This window comes from Aedes aegypti, chromosome 1 (genome assembly GCF_002204515.2).
Source record: "Aedes aegypti strain LVP_AGWG chromosome 1, AaegL5.0 Primary Assembly, whole genome shotgun sequence".
Lineage (NCBI taxonomy): Eukaryota > Metazoa > Arthropoda > Insecta > Diptera > Culicidae > Aedes > Aedes aegypti.
In genome coordinates, this window is record NC_035107.1 from 283,682,896 (window position 1) to 283,702,206 (window position 19,311).

General features: G+C 36.7%; 1 protein-coding gene and 1 pseudogene across 1 annotated transcript in view; one reads left to right on the forward strand and one right to left on the reverse strand.

The window, feature by feature from the left end:
• Positions 1-19,311, reverse strand: part of LOC5566210 (serine-rich adhesin for platelets) — a 784,828-nt gene that overhangs the window by 426,618 nt on the left and 338,899 nt on the right. The window lies entirely within an intron of this gene.
• On the forward strand, positions 14,025-16,479 carry LOC5569885 (annotated as a pseudogene).

Here is a 19,311-nt window from a genome sequence, read left to right on the forward strand (position 1 = left end):
GTTGTGCAAAGGTTGCGAAATGGGGGACGATATTTTTGAAGTTAGGACACGTTCGCCCAGACGGGGGTTCTATTGGTTCCAATTGCGACAGCATCGAGTGCTTTATTTCGATCGGTTATTGGCAGTAATCAGAGTTTATTAGTAGAGATCAGCGAGATGGTGCCTCGGAGGGGGAATGATGTGAACAACTTGGTTTATGACGGGAGCGCGTGGGGAGGTGATTAGAAACGTCTGGGAAGTTTTATTCGGTGCATTAGGTGCTATCATGATTGAGATGGCTGACGCAGGATCATGATAAGATACTCTGAACAAACGCTTTTAGAGTTTTGCGTTTTATTGGTTGCAGCTACCCATCCAGAGAGCAAGTAAAATCGTTTATTCGGAAAAGCTGGAATATAGTGACTTTGCAAGTACGAATCCAGTCATTAAAAGATATATACTGATATGTCTTAGAACATAACAAGAATACAGAATACATTTCTTATCTTACCTCTTAATTACCTACAAGCCTTTAAAATGAAACCTTTATTTTTTCAGTACTTGTAAGATTTTTATAAATAGTGCTACATAAAAATAACTCAAAAATTGGGTTTAAAATTAACACGTATTCTAAAAATAATCTTCTGAGAGATAAGTAAAGTTTGATGATGAGCTTTTGATTCATTCTGAAAGTTTTTCAAGAATTATTTGAAAATTCTTCTTATATGATAAAAAAAATCCAATGAGTTTCACTCTGGACATCATACGAACAATTCAATGAACTTCGTTGAAACTTTTTATTTTGTGTTTCAAATTTTTACTGCAAGATCTGTTGGAACAGTTTGCCAGAAATTATATCCCGTTCTCTGTTATGTTTACTACTTTAAATTCAGAGAATTCTCGAAGATATCTTTACAGAAGTTAATGCTAGCAAGCAATGGCGCTTAAACCTAGGCTTATCAGCCTGCATAGCAAGTAAATACGCCAAATTTTGATTATTTTGCTGTAGGGTTTTATGCTTTAAAGATATGTATGAATATTTTAGAATTTTTCTTTTTTGTCACAACAATTTGTGATAACTGAAAATTAAAAAGTTTTTTTCCGAGATGAAGTGATAACTCAATCAATCGGTGCACTAGAAGTCGAGACCCAAGCCACCAAACTTGACAATTTTGTAGAAAAAATAGGTTTGTAAAGGTTTGTAATGGTCATTGGTAACGACAAACTTTAGTTACTCGTCACAACATTTCTTCAAAATTAACTCATTTTCTAAAGGCTCAAGTGCTATAAGACATTACGAAGCCAAACATTGAATTATTAATATTCATGATATAAAATACAATTATCTAGATGAACTTAAGCTCTAAAAGCTTAAATTTATTTCAAATTGTGTAAGAGAAAACTCCAGAAATTTAAGCTTACGATTGTGTGCGATTATTCTTCACTATTTTTCTTAATCTTTCTTTCCGTTATCCGGAGCGAGTCTAACTCTGTAGAACAGTCAAAAAAAGCAATGTTATTTAAGTGTGAGGCGTGTGTTAACGAAAATTGAATTAAAAGAAGACATCAATTATTGGAAACTGCTTATGAAAAAAGGCATATCGAGTATTATATTGTTTAATTAAATTCAAAATTGCACCTTTAATAGAGCTTGACATTTAATGACTTATTTGCTCAACTCACACAAGGCGTTTCAAGTTCAGCATAAATCATATCTGGATCTTGTATTTTTTATATTGAACAGCTAAACTATAAAAAAAAATCAATTTATCGATTCAGTTCAAATTTCAGTTTTGGTTTTAGGAAAATCGTAATTTTTTTGCAGTTTTTTTGTAAATAAACTGGATCGAAACCTACGAAAACTAAATAATCATTTGCAAGATTTCGACCGGTCACACAATGTGCCTGTAAAGTTATCTAACATCAGCCGCTATAAAGGTGATATTCACTTCCACGGTGCTCCCCTGACATCAAATCTGTGCTCACCAGTCGTTTTCTATAGCTAAGCAGCATGTCTTGGCAATGTTAAAAAAATCTTAGGGCCCTTTTCGAAGTAACGCCCTTTCGAGTGTGTGAGTCCACTAAATCCAAGAAAATTTGAGTTTCATTAGGTTTTCATTGGCCGTGATTATCGGAAGAAATATACCATCAAAATTTGGTTCAAAGTTGGTTTGATTGGTTATATGGAACTTCTTGGTGGTGTTTTGAATGAGATAATAGACGAAATTCGCAGTTACGCCCTTTTTGAGTTGTTACCATTAAAACGCTGATTTTCAATAGTTAAACATGTTCAAATGTTTTCAATGATACATTGCACTTTCATGTTGCCAAAGTCTTTCACAATTGATAAATATTTCAAAGGCTCAAGTTCTGTAAGGCATTACGGAGCCATTGTTTGTGTAATTATTTTTATTCACAAAATAATAGCACCTCTGCTTCTCCGGCTAATTTTGTACTCCCAAATAACTTAAACTTAAATTGCTGAGTGATTGGCCAAACTATTGAACTCTAGACAACTGTCAATACTTTTGTGACCATTTGTAGCATACATTACTACATTTAGATTGTTCACCAATCCACAATTTTACATTTGGATTTCCCGGTCTTTTCGATTACACAAACACGTAAGAGCCCTGGACAAATATAATAGTGAAATAATTGTATAAATCAATCAACCCATTCTCAAGCTAACTCGTGAAGAGAAAGCCTCAGTACTATAACCTTAACCCCGAATTTTATTTCCTAGAATTTCATTAACCCGAGTGTCATCACCCTGTCTCGAATATATAATTACCTTGAATGACGTTGTCCCGTGATAATGGAATTCGAAGTAATGCCATTCTAGGAACTGGAACTTGCGTGTGATGATCTTAAGGTATTCGGGGTAAATGAATTCAATGTTAAGGGGTATAATTTAAAAAATATGATGAAAACAGAGTTGTTCATGGATTCTACTTAAATTCCGGTTTTTGTTACCGGAAAACCGTCAATTGTTCTGTGGCCCTTTTGATAACCTGCTGGTTCACCTATTGTAATATGGTTTGAATCCCACCTAAAATAATGATATCTATGTAAACTTGTTTTTCGATGATCGCAAACAGTGCTTGTGAATTATAAACTCACCATGCTATGACCCTTCACAAACCAAAAAATAATGATAATCTGGGATCTAAACAAAGTTTTCAAAACTGACAAAGACAAACATTTAAAATTAAGTTCCATTGAACCAAAAATAAAAAATAAATAAAAATCTAACCGAAAACTCAACTCGCAAAGTATTCCTTGACGTATACTTTGCTCCAATGTACAACAGGTAGCAATCAGTTGCAGGTAAAATAATCTGAATCGTGAGAACATGGGTTCACAAAATCAGCCAGAATATTGTGCTGCAATTTGATTACATGATGAAATTGGCTCCGTAATGACTTAAATCACTTGAGTCAATGAAAAAAGAGTTGATTGTGAAAGACTTTTGCGGTATGTTAGTGCAATGTTTCATTGAAAACATTTGAACATGCCCAACGGTATAAGAATGCCTAATTATTATATTTAAAATTAGTGTTTTCAATAGTTACACTCCTAATAGAGCGTAACCCTATTTATTTTGATCTTATCATTCAAAATTCCTCCCAGAAGTGACAAATAACTATATAAACCAACTTTAATTCAAAATTTTAATATTATATTTGTTCTGATAATCTTGGCAGCAGTTGGCAAGTAAAGTAATTTTCGTAACGTTTCGTGATGTTAGCCGTGCAAGTCCGTATGGAAAAATGTTCCGCTCAAATATCCCACGAAAAAAATTGAAATTTGGCTCCTACTGTATCAACTGTCAACATTACTTTGATAATGAGCAGCAAATTTAACCTGAGCACTCTACTTGGGATGTGGATACCGAAGTCAACTATACTGTACCTATCTGAACCGTCTACCTACCTATTGAGTACATTGTAGATCAGCAAAACGGATAGGTAATATTTTCGAAGGCGAAGAAGAACACCACGGAAATAAGTCTCTACACGAAAATATAATCGGTAAAGGCAAAAAAAAATGTCGTAGTACTGAAGCTTTACATTTTTTTCCAAGCTGCTTCATCTTGAACTCTCTCTAGGTTATAACCTAGATATTCCAGGACTTTTTTGTTTTTTTTTCTCGGTCAAAAGATTACAAAGTTGTGGATACTTAACTTCTTCCACCGAGTTTATGTAGAAAAACCCCTTCAAAATTATTCTTTGAGTTCCTTCAGGGATTCTTCAGATTTCTCCGCAAACTTGTTTACAGATACTTCCAAGAGTTTGACTGATAATATCTTCTCGAATTCCCCCAAGAAATTTCACTTCAAATACAGAATTCTTCCTTATTCTTTTTTTCGGAATTGCTTCCTCCAGCACCTTCAAAATGCATTAGAATAAAAAAGGCTATGTGCTTCTGCATGGAGAATCGATCAAAAATGATATCATTAGATGTTTCTGCAAAAGATAATACAGGAATTTCTCCAGTAATCAGTATCAGCATTCAATGTCGATTTCACCGTTACTATACTGCCGTTCTACGCATATTTGTCTCGCAATTCAAAAGGTTAACATAGAACATGTGACAAGTAGGCATGGAAGGGAAGTACAGGTCCTAGATTTTTTCAGGGTTTGCTGCAGATATTCTTTCTGAAATTTCCAAAGATTCCAGAATGCCAATTTTTAGCCATTATTAGGGTAGGTGTACCAGTATTGGCCACCCTGAGAAAAATATTGTTTATAAATAAATCAAAAGTCCTTCGATTACTGCCAATACTGTCCATTTTCATCAAGAAAAATATGAAAACTATTCAGAAACTTTGTTTTTGTATTGAAAATTGGGGTGGCGAATACTAGACCACTTGCACCAGTATTCGCCACGTTTTTAATTTTGGTTCCTGAATTCACCACCTACGTTGATTTCTTATGGAGGGTGGCGAATCAGGAACACCATGACGAAATTAGGTGCAATGGAGCAAACATTTTAAAGAAAATGATTTTTTTTTTCTATTATATCCTGAACAAATTTTGAGGAGTCTAAGAATTTTTCCGCACCTTCTTAAAGCAATTTAACAAACACTAAACGATTGGGAACAATATATTTCATAAAACGGTATCTACTTCGGGGTGGCGAATACTGGTACACCTTCCTTATAGGAATTCAAATACGATGACCTCCAGGAATTATTTCAGATTATTTGTATATTTGTAGATGTTCATTAACAATTTTCCGATCTACATAATCCCTTCTACCGCCTCAATGAATAAACGACGTCAACAATATTTTATCACTTATTTATACTTCCAGGGTTTAGCATGAATCTGTCAAAAAATGATCCCAGGGTTCCATATAAATCCATAGACATCCATAGAGATTCTTGGAACTTTTTGAGTATACAAGAGCGCTGGGTTCGAATCCCAGCTGAGCACGTAGATTCATTATTTCACCCATAATTTAGCCCTTTTGACCACGCATAATTATATAATTTGAAAGTTGAAACTGAGCCCATCTAACCTGTCTAACAATCTTTTGGTGACTCAACGATACTAGCAGCCAAACTATCATTGTGGATTGAGCTTTTTTGACTAACGGCGATTTCAATCTAACTTACAGCCTTACGGGACTGATAGCGTTTCGTCTGAACGGCATTTTTTAAATTTAAGCGTTAGTTGTGTAAATTCGTTTTGGATTATGCAATAATAAATCAGTTAAATTGACAACACGACTCAGTTTACATGATTTTACGATCAAAAATTCAATCATTATTAATCCACATAAAATGTCCAAGTCATCATCCATTTATGCGCATTACTATTAATGGAATTTTCCATGTTTAATCGTGTAAACAGAGCAGTGTTGCAAGCCATCACGCTAGGTAACCTATTTTCGCTAATATTCACAACACAATCGATCAAACGAATGTCGGAAAGAAAAAATGTCAATTGAATGCCTCTGACAACGATAGCTTCGCTATAAAACGGTACGGTTTTGTTTGCTTCCGTCCGATGTGTCTGAATGATTTATGCAAATGTTATCGTGTCAGACGACATTAAATTGACAGTTTTTTTTTGAGTTTCTTAATGTTCATTCTATCGTTCGTGCTGTGTGTGTGAGAGGTGACAGTAACAGATGATGGTAGAAAAACGAAATGGCTGCTGACCATGGCCTAAGTATATTGACAGCTTTAAGTACCGTCAAACGGGGCTTCTTTTGACATTATTTCCACATTCTTCAACTTTGAGGATTTGTAGCTCTAAGAATTATGGATGGATTTCGATAATTCTTGCATATATCTTAGTTGTATATGCAAACAACAAACGTAACAAATGTGCAAAATATGAAGCAAATCCATCAAGAAACAAAAAAATGCTTGAATAGCGAAAAATATGTGTCCTTCAAGACAAAAATGGGGCTACTTTGGACACATTTAGAAGGCAATACGATTTGATAATAAAATGATTATTTTCGCATAAATTTTGAACTGATTCTATAGATTAGCGTCTATATTGACGTTGTTGAACGTTTTTCGTTGATAAACATAATTAAGAAAATTGTAAAGCGCGAAAAAATACACATACCTATATAACACTTTTCAGCAAAATATGGTTTTGTAGTGTTTAATTTCTAGTATGAAATTTCAGTTTTATTTTCTTTTAAATAAAACTGTCAGCTACGACTGCTTGATTGTTTAAGCTAACACAATCGAATGATGCAATTACCAAGTACTACGACGATTAATAAGGTCTGATTAATAATGATTAACATCTGTTAAAAATCTTAATGTTATATTAATGATATGAAGAAGGATCTCACCAATTCCTGTAACTAAAAGTAATTTTTATTTAAAATGTAATGCATGAAGTACAAGAATAATGTTTCGCAAGATCGTAGGCAATTCAAATTTTACATTTGTAATTATTTTAGTTCTCAATAGTTTTGATATGGCTTAATGGTAGTCTATTTATAGCAGATGAAGAATGAAATTGTTTTGTACTACGGATTCATGTAAAAATGACCGAGAATTATATTTTCAAGGAATATGGTTTGAGTTTACTACCAATACGTAATAAAATATATATATATATTTGATGACTTTTAACTTTCCTGAATCCTTGGTTATTTTTTTTGTTGTTATAAAATATAGAAACCAACGCTTTAACACAAAATAAAAGTCGTAAAATTGAGACCTTTGATCAATTATTTTTGTAACACAACAATTTTTAACATAAAATTATCACAAATGTTTACGAAACATGACGATTCGATAGTTTTGTGACACTCCCAATAACTTTCCACGATATGTGAGAAATTCGAACAATGTTTACATAGCAAATGTTTTGTGCCTTGTGAATATGTGTTCGGAATTTTTAAATATATTTTCCTGTTTATCCTGTTATTGTTGATGTTGTTCCTAAAAATGTTCATGTCTGGTTGTAGAGCATGTTTTGTTCAATAAAAGTACTGAAGACACAAAATAGCTTAGGTTAATATTTATGCTGCAAATACATCAAAAACACGAATGTCCAAAGTAGCCCCCGGAATCAAAAGTAGCCCCATTTGACGGTAGCTGTTAAAATACGTTGTACAACCGTAAAGAATTTGCAACAGAGCCATTTTTATTAGCTGTGTTCAATGACTTTGATCGAACTTGCTCGGGGTTGGTTGTACTAGCTCGTATTTTTTGTCAACAAATAACTGTCAAAGCTACTTCGAGCAACTCCAAGCTGCTTTCTCAATGAACGCTCTTTTTACTCTTTTTACTAATTTACCGGAATTTCACGTGAAAAAAAATTCGCGCACTTAACAATCCGTATCGCTTCGGAATTTTGCTTTTTTTTTAATGTTTACGTTTTTAAACGTCAAAAACACGAGCTACTACGAGCTGGTTGAACTAGCTCGGACTCTAGCTTCCAACCTGTTTCGAGCGACTCGGAGTTGGTTGGACTCGGCTCAATGAACACAAACCCGAGCGACTCGAAGTAGGTTGGAGTGGCTCAATGAACACCAAAAGCTGACTCGCAAGTGGTTGCAACCAAGTTCGAGCAGCTCGTTGAACACAGCTATTTTCATTTTTAAGATACAAGACAGCATGCAATATTGGCGAATGTTGTATGCAAGAACATGAAATGTTTCAGTTTCACTCAAGATTGCAAACAGTCTTGAATGCGATGAGGTATTTTACATGATATATCAAAAAAACATTCAGTTGTAACTCATTTACATGAAAGACAGAAAAGATAACGTGTCGTATAAATTTAAGATTTATTCGATGTGTATTGTAGCATCTGGTTTCCTTACGAATTCCGGCTACCCGACTATTTCAGTCTACAAGGAGATTTTTCTTTTACCTAAGTTTAGAGTTTATTTTACCTAAAATTAGAGACATCGATCATAATTTCAACCCAAAATATCTCGGTACAATCTTTCACGAATGTTGTCAAAATAAAGAAAGCTACATTCACCCAAGGGGGGTACTTTGGCCCAATAAGCCAAATTTGGATTAATTGCATATTTTCTTGTGTTTGTGTTGCAAGAACTCAATTTTGGGTAAAATCAATCCAAATTTGAATACTTCATCATGAAAATAAAGGCATTCTACCTGGTGTGGACCTTGGAAATTTAGTCAACATTGAGTAGTTGGGCTCTACTACAAAACTGCGTTGGAACAACTCATAATTGAGTTGAACCGCGTCTCCGTGTAACGAATCTTTGCTAGGAATATTTCGACCTGATGACTCTTTCGACCTCATTGCCACCTTGTCCTGACTACTAAGGTCTAATAGTCCATCGTTCTCTTTGGCCTAACGGGGTCATTAATCTTTTGACTCAATATTCGTCTCAACGGCTTTTCCACGTAACTGCATTATTTCGCCTACTGAGCTTTCAACTTGATGAACGATTTTCCAGTCTGATTTTACTTACGGTTCAATGACGTTTTCTGCCTAAGCAAAACTTTTGCCTAAAAAACTTTTCTCTCTTACCCATCCAAGATTATTTCGAGAAAGATCACGGGAAACAGACCGATAAACAAAATTTTTTTTTTATGATCTGATTCGGTATCGAATTCATTGTGGCAAGCTATCGTGACGATTTTCAAAGCAGTAGGTAAATTTCAGTTTTTTTTCTTTTCACAATAAGCATACTGTTACTGTGAGATTCTTATAAGAAATCTGTACTATCGGCTCATCATCATAACTGGCACGGCAAATTCACGTGCACCGCTTCGATATCCACGTGAGACTAACAGAGGTTATGAACCAGAATGGATTTGATAGGTAAATTTTAAGATTTTAGTGATACAGGCAGATTTTGTGGCTTATTTGATGCTGCCTATAAAACAGGCAGCTCGGTTGAAAATTCTGAAATTATTTTTTCTCACGATTTTAACTGGTAAATAATAATAAATGTTTGACTATCAATGAAAACTATGCGACCTGGAAAAATTCTTATGAAAGTTTCAATAGATAACACTGAGTAAAATTCTTATTAAAAGCATGGACGTTTATTTCGGTATAAAATATTTGGAGATCGAAAAAAACATGAAACTTGTTGCCCATCTGAAAATCCCTAAAGTTTATCATTCCCATAATCCATCAGATGTAAGAAAATGGTGTCCGGAAATTAGGGCGAATGCCATTTGGCCGAACGGGTCGTTTGGTCAAATGCCGTTTGGCCGAATCACGAACAAAAAAATAATAAAATTACTACAACGCTGATGCAAAGGATTCATAAGTTATTACCTTGTTTAAATTATCGGCAAATCTTTTAAGTCATACTAATATAATGAGTATTTACATAAGAATTTCTTAAATTCCCAAAAACAAATTCCTTCTTTTGATCATATGCTGTTCTTCCGAGACGAGTCGTGAGCCGTTTTAGTTGCTGTAAAAAGCTGACTACAAATGCAATGCGAGAACCACTGCTGGCAGTTATTAGCGCTAGCAGAGAAGTGAAAAATAGCTTATGGTTTATCCTTTGTTCAGAACAAGCTGAACAAGTTCTTCCATTACTAATGAATGCTAGCTGTAGTTCACTATTGGTTTTCAATTTTGGCCAAATGACTCTTTCGGAAAAATGACTCTTTCGGCAAAATTGCGTTCGGCCAAATAACCCAGAACCTATGAAAATATAGTGACATCGATCTTGGTCTTTCAAGAGAACGATTGAAATAATTCCAAATCTAGAACATAAATGCACTTTCCGCAGTTTAGTGGCGAGCTAGCCAAAGGGGAAAAGCCACTATTATCAGATATATAACAATAATTTTATACACGTTTAAAAAGATGCAGGCCACTCGTTATACAGTCGATGGTGCATGGCCACTGATAATGAATTCCACCGGATGAACATTCCAGTTTCATCTTGTTGACACGTGCATAGCACACATGAAAGTTACCCGTACAGGTAACAGCAGCAGCCATAACATCACACTGAGAAAAATCTACACGTCAGGGTCGTGTGTTTTACTTATAGATTTGTGCAATGAGGAAAACCACACGACTTGAGTGTGGTAGCCATATGGATTTCGTCATTGACTTCACGGTATAATAACATGTGTACAGAGCCGTAGCGTGGTAGCATGGCGCCCTTGGCAAACCTCCATTTCAGCGCCCCTAAATAAAAGCTCATCAGACATTATTTTTGAAACACTTTGAACGATTTCTACAAGAATTTTTATGAAAATCATCAAAAGTTTCATAATTAGTTAACATATTTTCTTAGGTTCAGAACGCATTACACTATTGACTAAAATCCGCCAAGAAAATATGTTTATTCTTTTATTTATCCAATGAAAATTTTCTGAAAACTTTTGAATGTTATCTGAAAGATGCTCTGAAAAATTCCGAAGAAATTTATAGTTCATATGGTTAGATGTTTCAGGCAAAATTTTCAAATTATGGTGAAATACAATTTTTTAAAGGAATCTTCCCAAACATCCATCTGTTTTTAGGCAGAGTTTTGAAATTTTTGCCCTAAAGAACTAGAAAGAATTCAGGAGCTTATGCCCGAAATAGAGTTCGAAAAAAAAAAAAATCATATATATTTCATTTTTTCAAGATATTCGTACAGAAACCGAAGAAAATTGTTTTAGATTTGAAAAGAACTTTTTTTTTATAAATTTTGCGTAAATTTAGTCAAGTTTTCCTCTAGAAGTGTTATTGCAAAACAGCAATGTGGAAATCACAAATTTTGTAACTAATCAATAGTAAATTACTTGAAACACATCAAGGAGTAGCCCCTCAATGATGTATTCAAATGATAATTGATATAACCATTGTCTTTGAAAGCTGTTTTCACAGTAAGATACAAAATAAAAAGGAAGTATTTACAAATATTTTAAAAGTTTTTTTAAGAACCTTTTAATTGAATTTCACGGTGGATGAGAAGGTTAATCGAGGATCTATTAGAAGAAAGTTAACCATATATACTTTCGATGAAAAAACACCAAATAAACAAGAAAAATCTCAACCACTGCCAGGTCAAATCTTAATAAAAAATATCGAAGAGGTGTAAAAAGTAACATTCAACCATTCTACTACTACCATTCTATTCTAAAATTATGTCTGCTGTGGGAATTTTCGAGCAGTAAAAAATCAAATGAAGATTTAAAAATTACTCAACATTTTTTCAGAATGACACTTGAAATTATGTGTAACACCGATCGAGACGAAGCGAGAGCTTTGCTTAGAATCCTGTCCTTGATTTTGAGAGAATCTTGACCAATTTTCTGTTAAAATTCTGCCCAGAGTTCCGTGGATCCCGCTCAGGATTATGTTAGATTTGAATCACGTGAAAAGGGAAACCTCAAATATGATCCAAAAATATTAAGATTTAGAGGTAGCGCAAGCGATTAGAAGGTGAATTTTCAAGTTATGAAATATGAACTTCAGTGACTTCATGAAAGATGATTTTTTACTAAAAAGAGTAAAAATTTAGAGAAACTAATTTTGATATTAGACAAAGTTGTACACTTTTCTACGAAAATTTCTCTTAGGATCCAGCCTGGGATTGAGTGACACTGTTTTCTACGAATTTGGTCATGATCCTGTAACCTTTTTCAAGGCTTAGAATGTAGGCGGGAATGTGTTTCTTGTAATTAAAACTCCTCTACCAGCAGCTTCATTTTTACCACGAAAAAGAATATTCAAATCGTGATAACATTTTTGTTTTTCAATATTTGCACCGTTGTTTTACAAGTTCACAAAAAAAAAACTCTTTTAGGTTATGAATCCATTTCCATACCAGACATTGGTGATCTACTTTTGAATATATTCCAATGTTCCTTGGGAGACCGACGGCTGCATCAAATCGCTTCATTTTTTTTTCACAACCTGTCATTGATGTATTGTTCCGAAGAGTGAATATCCGAATACGACAAAAATTCTGTAGCCTGAGAAATTAACGTGGGTTATGGCTAAGCGTCGGTCCCCCAAGGAATTTCGGAAAATCTCCCGATCCAGATGACCAATGATCAATATAATAAATCAATATCATCAATATCATAGAAGAGTTTTTTTTTTATACTTTGTGAAAAAATGGTCCTAAAATATCAAGAAACAAAAAAGTTATCGCGAATTGATTTTTTCTTATTGTGGTAAACACTGGAGCTACTAGTAGAGGGGTTAATAAATAACTCTAGTGATCGAAACATATAGTCTAACTTCTATCATACATACAAATCAAAATAATAAAAATCTTTGTTTCTTCTCATTAACAAACTTAATTTAGGTGTAATTATCTGAACTTCAAGCTTTAAAATATATAAAAGGTATGAACAATATATTTTGAAATGCCTATTGCATATTTTGTTAAAAACTTTTCAGGAATTGTTTCATATTTTTCTATATTATGTCCAATAATTCTTTTGAAATTGTTACTGATAAGAATTTTTCAATATTCAATAATTCAATATTCCCCAATTCAATATCTTGAAAATAAATACCAAGTGTTTCACGCATTTTGGCGCCCCCTGTAGGCTGGCGCCCTTGGCGAGTGCCAACCTGGCCAACCGCACGCTACGGCACTGCATGTGTATCAACATTAGGTTGTGTTGTGAAACAAACATGAATGTCTAAATATTAAATCATGAAAACCAACTGATTTGCTTATTGAATTCGAAATGTAGTGGCTTTAGATAGTCATGTGTGATAGAACATGAATGTCATGAGACTGAAAGAAGAAATTTGATAGAACTATTGCTCCCCGAAATATGCTTGTCGCAAGCTCACTTGAATGTTTTTTTTTTTCAAACAAGTGAGTCAGCAACAAGCGGGTCGCCGCAAATCCATAATTTGGGAAGCCCGGGATTGGCATATTTCATTTTATTCGAAGCTGAAAGCTAGGAAAATCTGTTAGTGGAATCCGACTTTTCTCTAACACCATACATTATATCCAATGCTGGAAGTAATGCATTTTATTTAAAGAAAATAAGAATGAACTCCTCATCTTCACTTGGACATCTTCACTAATAGAAAGAAAAACAAATCCACAAATTTTCCTCTAACACTTCAGCTTCAGAATTTGCTTCTTTTCTTTGAGACATGATGATGGCTGTCGTTCGACACGAGGTCCGACCACAATTTATCATTAATAATTTAGAAATTTGGAACACGGAAATCGACAGCAAGCTCATTGATTACAAATCGACCAACTTGAACATGATGATCATGACACAAGATAACCATAAGTTAAACACACTGAATCCGTGTTGGGTGATGATCTATGCACCCATAGGTTGACGTATACGAATTTGAATTGGAAAGCTTCAGGAGCTTGTGTGGAAAATTATGGAATTCATGTTGTCGGTTGATGAGTCAGTCCATGAAGAAAAACTGATGAATTGAATGTACACATACAAAGTTTGTAAGAAAATCACAACAAATAGATATGGACGTTCATGAATCGATCCATAATTTTAAACACACGAATCAAACGCGTGGATTTTTATCAGTGCATGGAACTGTTTGTGCCCACGAAGCTCTTACGTGGTTTCTATTCATTTACCCATGCTGTAGAAAGAGAAGTCCGAACCGCGGGTGGCAAAACCTACCTCTCGGTTCGTACCCAGCCCTCTCATAAATACTTCGCAATATGCCGAATTGCTACGAGTACAGTTTCTACTAAGGACGCGTTGTGATCTAGTCATGTCTTCTTCTTACCGTGTGATTAGTTTTTGTTTGCGGGGGTTCCGTGACAGGTGTCAAAAGTGCAAACAACAGGACGAAACATGGACCAAACTGTCAGACGGAATTGGGCGCCTCTACCGTCAGGAGGAAAGCCTGAATCTCGAACGGTTCTTGCAGTACCACACCTATGTCTACAATTACTGCAACATTTACCAAGGGGACGTGTTCTACGACAGCGGCCAGGAATTGTACTACCGGGTGAAGGGATTCGTAGAGTGTCGCTTGTTTGAGCTTCAGGAAGTCTTCGACTACATCTCGGACGAAGAGTCATTGGTATACTACGTGGAGCGATGGAAAGAGTTCAGTTCGGCGAGTGATGTCGTGAACAGAGTGTGCTCTCATTTGAATCTCTTCTGGGTGAAACCAGAGCAAGCAAAAGGTCGCCGTGACGTCTACGACATTTATCAGCTAACATTGGTGGCTTGGTATGAGCATGTGTTTCTGTGGGTGAATTGTGTGATTACCAGTTCGGTTCTAGAGCTGATCGAAAAAGCGCGCAATGGTGAAAACGTCGATATGAGTTTAGTGTCCGGTGTTGTCAGCTCCTGCTTAGAGCTAGGACAGAAAATAGAGGGCCCAAACGCAGAAGAACATCATCTGTGCTTGTACAGAGAGAACTTTGAGACCCCGCTCCTAGAGAGTACCGAAGCTTTCTACAAGCAAAAGAGCGAGGAGTTCCTTAAGACGAACTCAGTTATGGAATACATGAAGTTTGTAGTGCTGCGTCTGGGTACAGAATGGAAGTTTGCGCAGGACCATTTGCATGAGAGCTCTCGAGACCGATTGATTAAAACGTGTGAACGAGTTCTTATCCAAGGCCATTTGGAGGAGTTACAATCTGTATTTCAGAACTTGCTAGAAAACGATAACGTTTTCGATCTAAGCTGTTTATACGCGCTGCTGGCTCGTACAGAAAATGGTCTTGCGCAACTGAAGGATGTTTTGGAAACTCACATTTATAATCAAGGCACTATCGCGATTGCCAAGTGTAGAGAAATTACAAATGATCTGAATATCTGCGTCCAAACTATTCTGGCGGTTCACAAGAAGTACCAGACACTGATAAATACAATCTTTGATAAGGATAGTGGATTTCTAGTTGCACTGGACAGAGCATGCGCCAGGTTCGTCAATGATAATGACGTAACGGGTGCAAGATTGAGTCCAATCGATTTGGCCAAGTTCTCCGACTCATTACTCAAACAGTGCCTCAATACCCCAGAGGTCGTCAAACTGGATGACGCCCTCTACACACTGATGGTCCTCTTCAAATACATCGATGACAAAGACGCATTCCAGAAGCTCTGCAGCAAAATGCTGGTCAAGCGGCTCTGTAACTACATGTCCGCCAACAATGACATCAAAGCCTCCATAATGTCCAAACTGATGAGGGCCGTAAGCTTCGAGTACACCAGTATGCTACGGTGCGTGTTCCATGACATTTTAGTTTCACATGAACTCAACGGTCAATACAAGCAACAGCACGTTCTGGATCTCTCTGACACGAACATCGACCTCAACGTCCAATTACTATCCAGCACTTTCTACCAACCTAATTCGAATGTGAAGTTGATGCTTCCCCTTGAGCTTGAACAATGCGTCACCCGATACAACGATATCTACGGTCATCGAAACCCCACAAGGAAGCTCACCTGGTTGCACAACATGAGTCGCGGCGAACTAATCACAAACTGCTTCCGAATGCAGTATACTCTACAGGTCAACACCTTCCAGATGACCATCCTACTGCAGTTCAACGATCAAACTTCCTGGACTATTCATCAACTGAGCGAGAATACAGGCATCGACCTCGACGCCCTAATTCAGTCACTTAGGGTTTTGATCGAAAGCAAGTTGCTTAAATCTCAGAACAACGAGAACAGCCTCCTACCGAGCTCATCGGTGGAACTCAACACCGGATTCCATAATGCAGAATCAATCCTCAACATAAACTACCAGATCGGTTCGGAAATGAGCGCACAGCAACAGGAAGCTTGCCAGAAACAGGCGGAAGAGAAGAACCGCTTCGTTATACAGGCAGCAATAGTAAGGATCATGAAGCAGCACAGAACTATGAATCATTCCGATCTTGTCGCCGAAGTCCTGAAGCAGTTATCGAAAGGTTTGAAGCCCAAGGTTCGGGCTATCAAGAAAGCCATTGATGTGTTGATCGAAAAGGAATATTTGGAACGCCAAGAAGGAACAGTGGATGCCTACAGCTACATGGTTTGATGCATACGCGGTAATGTGCTTATAGATATTTAAGTGATCCCTGATGAAAAAATATAAACATAAAATTTTTGCTTCTTATCTGAAAAAAACATATATAATAAAAATTGTAAACCAAGGCTAAGATGATTTATTATTTATTTGAAAGAATGATTGAAGATGGTTTCCCTACTGAAAAAAAACCTTCCAAACGTTTGGAAAAAGCTTGCAAGCTCTAGATGAAGGATTCCAATCTTTTGACAAAAAAGATAACAAGCTTTTGACGAAGAAGCTTCCAAGCTTCGCATGAAGGATTTTTTGAGTATCTGATGAAGAAGTTTCTCACAAAGAAGCTTCCAAGCTTCTGACGAAAAAGTTTCCAAGCTTCTGTAGAAGAAGCTTCCAAGCTTCTGATAAACAAGTTTCTAAGCTTCTTACCAAGAAGCTTACAAGCTTCTGACGAAGAATCTTTCAAGCTTCTGACGAAGAAGCTTTCAATCAAATGAAGAATAAGCTTCTGATGACGATGCTTCCGGCAAAGAAGATTCGAAGCTTCTGACGATGAATCTTTCAAGCTTCTGACGAAGAAACTTCCAAGCTTCTGACGAAAGAGCTTGCAAGCTTCTGACGAAGGAGCTTCCAAGCTTCTGACGAAGAAGCTTCCAAACTGCTGACGAAGAAGCTTCCAAGCTTCTGACGAAGATGCTTCCAAGCTTCTAAGAAGAAGCTTCCAAGCTTCTGACGAAGAAACCTCCGAGCTTCTGATGAAGAACCTTCCAAGCTTCTGACGAAGATGCTTCCAAGCTTCTAAAGAAGAAGCTTCCAAACTTCTGACGAAGAAGCTTCCAAACTTCTGACAAAGAAGCTTCCAAGCTGCTGACAAGGAAGCTTACAAGCTTCTAACGTAGAAGCTTCCAAGCTTCTGACAAGGAAGCTTCCAAGCTTCTCACGAAGAAGCTTCCGAGCTTCTGACAAGGAAGCTTCCAAGCTTCTGACAAAGAAGCTTCCAAGCTTCTGACAAGGAAGCTTCCAAGTTTCTCGCGAAGAAGCTTCCAAGCTTCTGACAAGGAAGCTTCCAAGCTTCTAACAAAGAAGCTTCCAAGCTTCTGACAAGGAAGCTTCCAAGCTTCTCACGAAGAAGCTTCCGAGCTTCTGACAAGGAAGCTTCCAAGCTTCTGACGAAGAAGCTTCCAAGCTTCTGACGAAGAACCTTCCAAGCTTCTGACGATGAAGCTTCCAAGCTTCTGAAGAAAAAGCTTCCAAACTTCTGACGAAGAAGCTTCCAAGTTTCTCACGAAGAAGCTTCCGAGCTTATGACGAAGAAGCTCCCAAGCTTCTGACGAAGAAGCCTTCAAGCTTCTGACAGAGATGCTTCCAAATTTCTGACGAAGAAGCTTCCAAACTTATGACGAAGAAGCTTCCAAGCTTCTGACGAAGAAGCTTCCAAGCTTCTGACGAAGAAGTTTCCAAATTTCTTAGCTTAGCTTAGCATAGCTTAGACTGACTACACATATCAATGGTTGCTATTCCGTGATTGACCGAAGTCAGTGAAAATGCACAAAGAATCAACTAGAAGTTCGGCTGGGATTGGCCATAATCTTCTTCAGTGTGCATAATTCAGTGCCTTTATTTATACATGGTCAATAACGGCGCTGGCCACGTCCTTGCAGTCAGGTGGGATTGGGGGAAGGAATGTTAGTGTGTAACTTTTGCTATTTGGAGACCGTGTTTGCCTCTGCATCTCCACAAAGGTTACTGGGAGGGATGTTTGTTAATGGGGAGGATCGTTGGGTCACAGGATTCACTTTGATAAGCGATTAGACCATGATAAATGATTATTTGTGAGATATAAACATGCTTATATGTGAATATGATATTTTCAATTGATATGAACAATATCTATATAGAAATTATGCCGACACTTGAGGTGACGAACCTGTCAAAGTTTGTTGAATAAAGTGAACCATTCGCAAGTCTACACTTGTAGTGTCGAACCATTCAAAGTTTTTTTTTAATTACAAAAATAAAGGTAAAAAGAAAAAGGAGTTTTGAAAAAAAAAATTAGACGTAAATAATTTATGAATCAGAGTTTATGTCGACACTCACAGTGACGAACCTTTCAAAGTTTGTCGAAAATCATATTTACGTCTCACATTTGTAACGAGTAAAGCTGCAGTTATACATATTTTATAGATTAGAAATAGTAGCATGAAACGAGCTCACCAATTGATCCATCATCCTTGAGCAGCAACAATCCACTTTCAGTTTCACTTGTTTGCTCGGCTATATAAAAGCACTCAGAGAAAATAGGCGCGACCCGAGAGGGAAAACAACTGACGACTGCTCAGTCTTTCTTGACGCACTGCCCAGGAGCAAGCGTCAACTTCAAAAGATCAAAAAGAACTAATCTAACGCGTCACTTTTTCACTTTACTCGACCGATGCGCGACATGTTTGATCCTGCCCTCATCGCCGGCCCCCGCAAGAGCAAGCGTCAAGGTCGAAGGTTCAAACACAACTAAGCGATCACGCCACTTTTTCACTTTCACTCGACCGACGCGCGACATGTTTGATCTTGTCCTCATCGCCGGCCCCCGCAGTAGCAAGCGTCAAACTTCTTATTATTGATGACCTACTTATACAGCTAAAGCATCAAGGATTCGAAATAATTATTATAGTCCGCGGAAAATTCGATAAAACTGTTTCCGAGCAGCACTCAACTTAACCTTAGCATGGTGCAATAATGAAGGATTAAGTATCTAAGCATGGCTTCTGACGAAGAAGCTTCAAAACTTCTGACGAAGAAGCTTCCAAGCTTCTGACGAAAAAGTTTCCAAGCTTCTGACGAAAAAGCTTTCAAGCATCTGACGGAAAAGTTTCCAAGCTTCTGACGAAAAAGCTTCCAAGTTTCTGACGAAGAAGCCTTC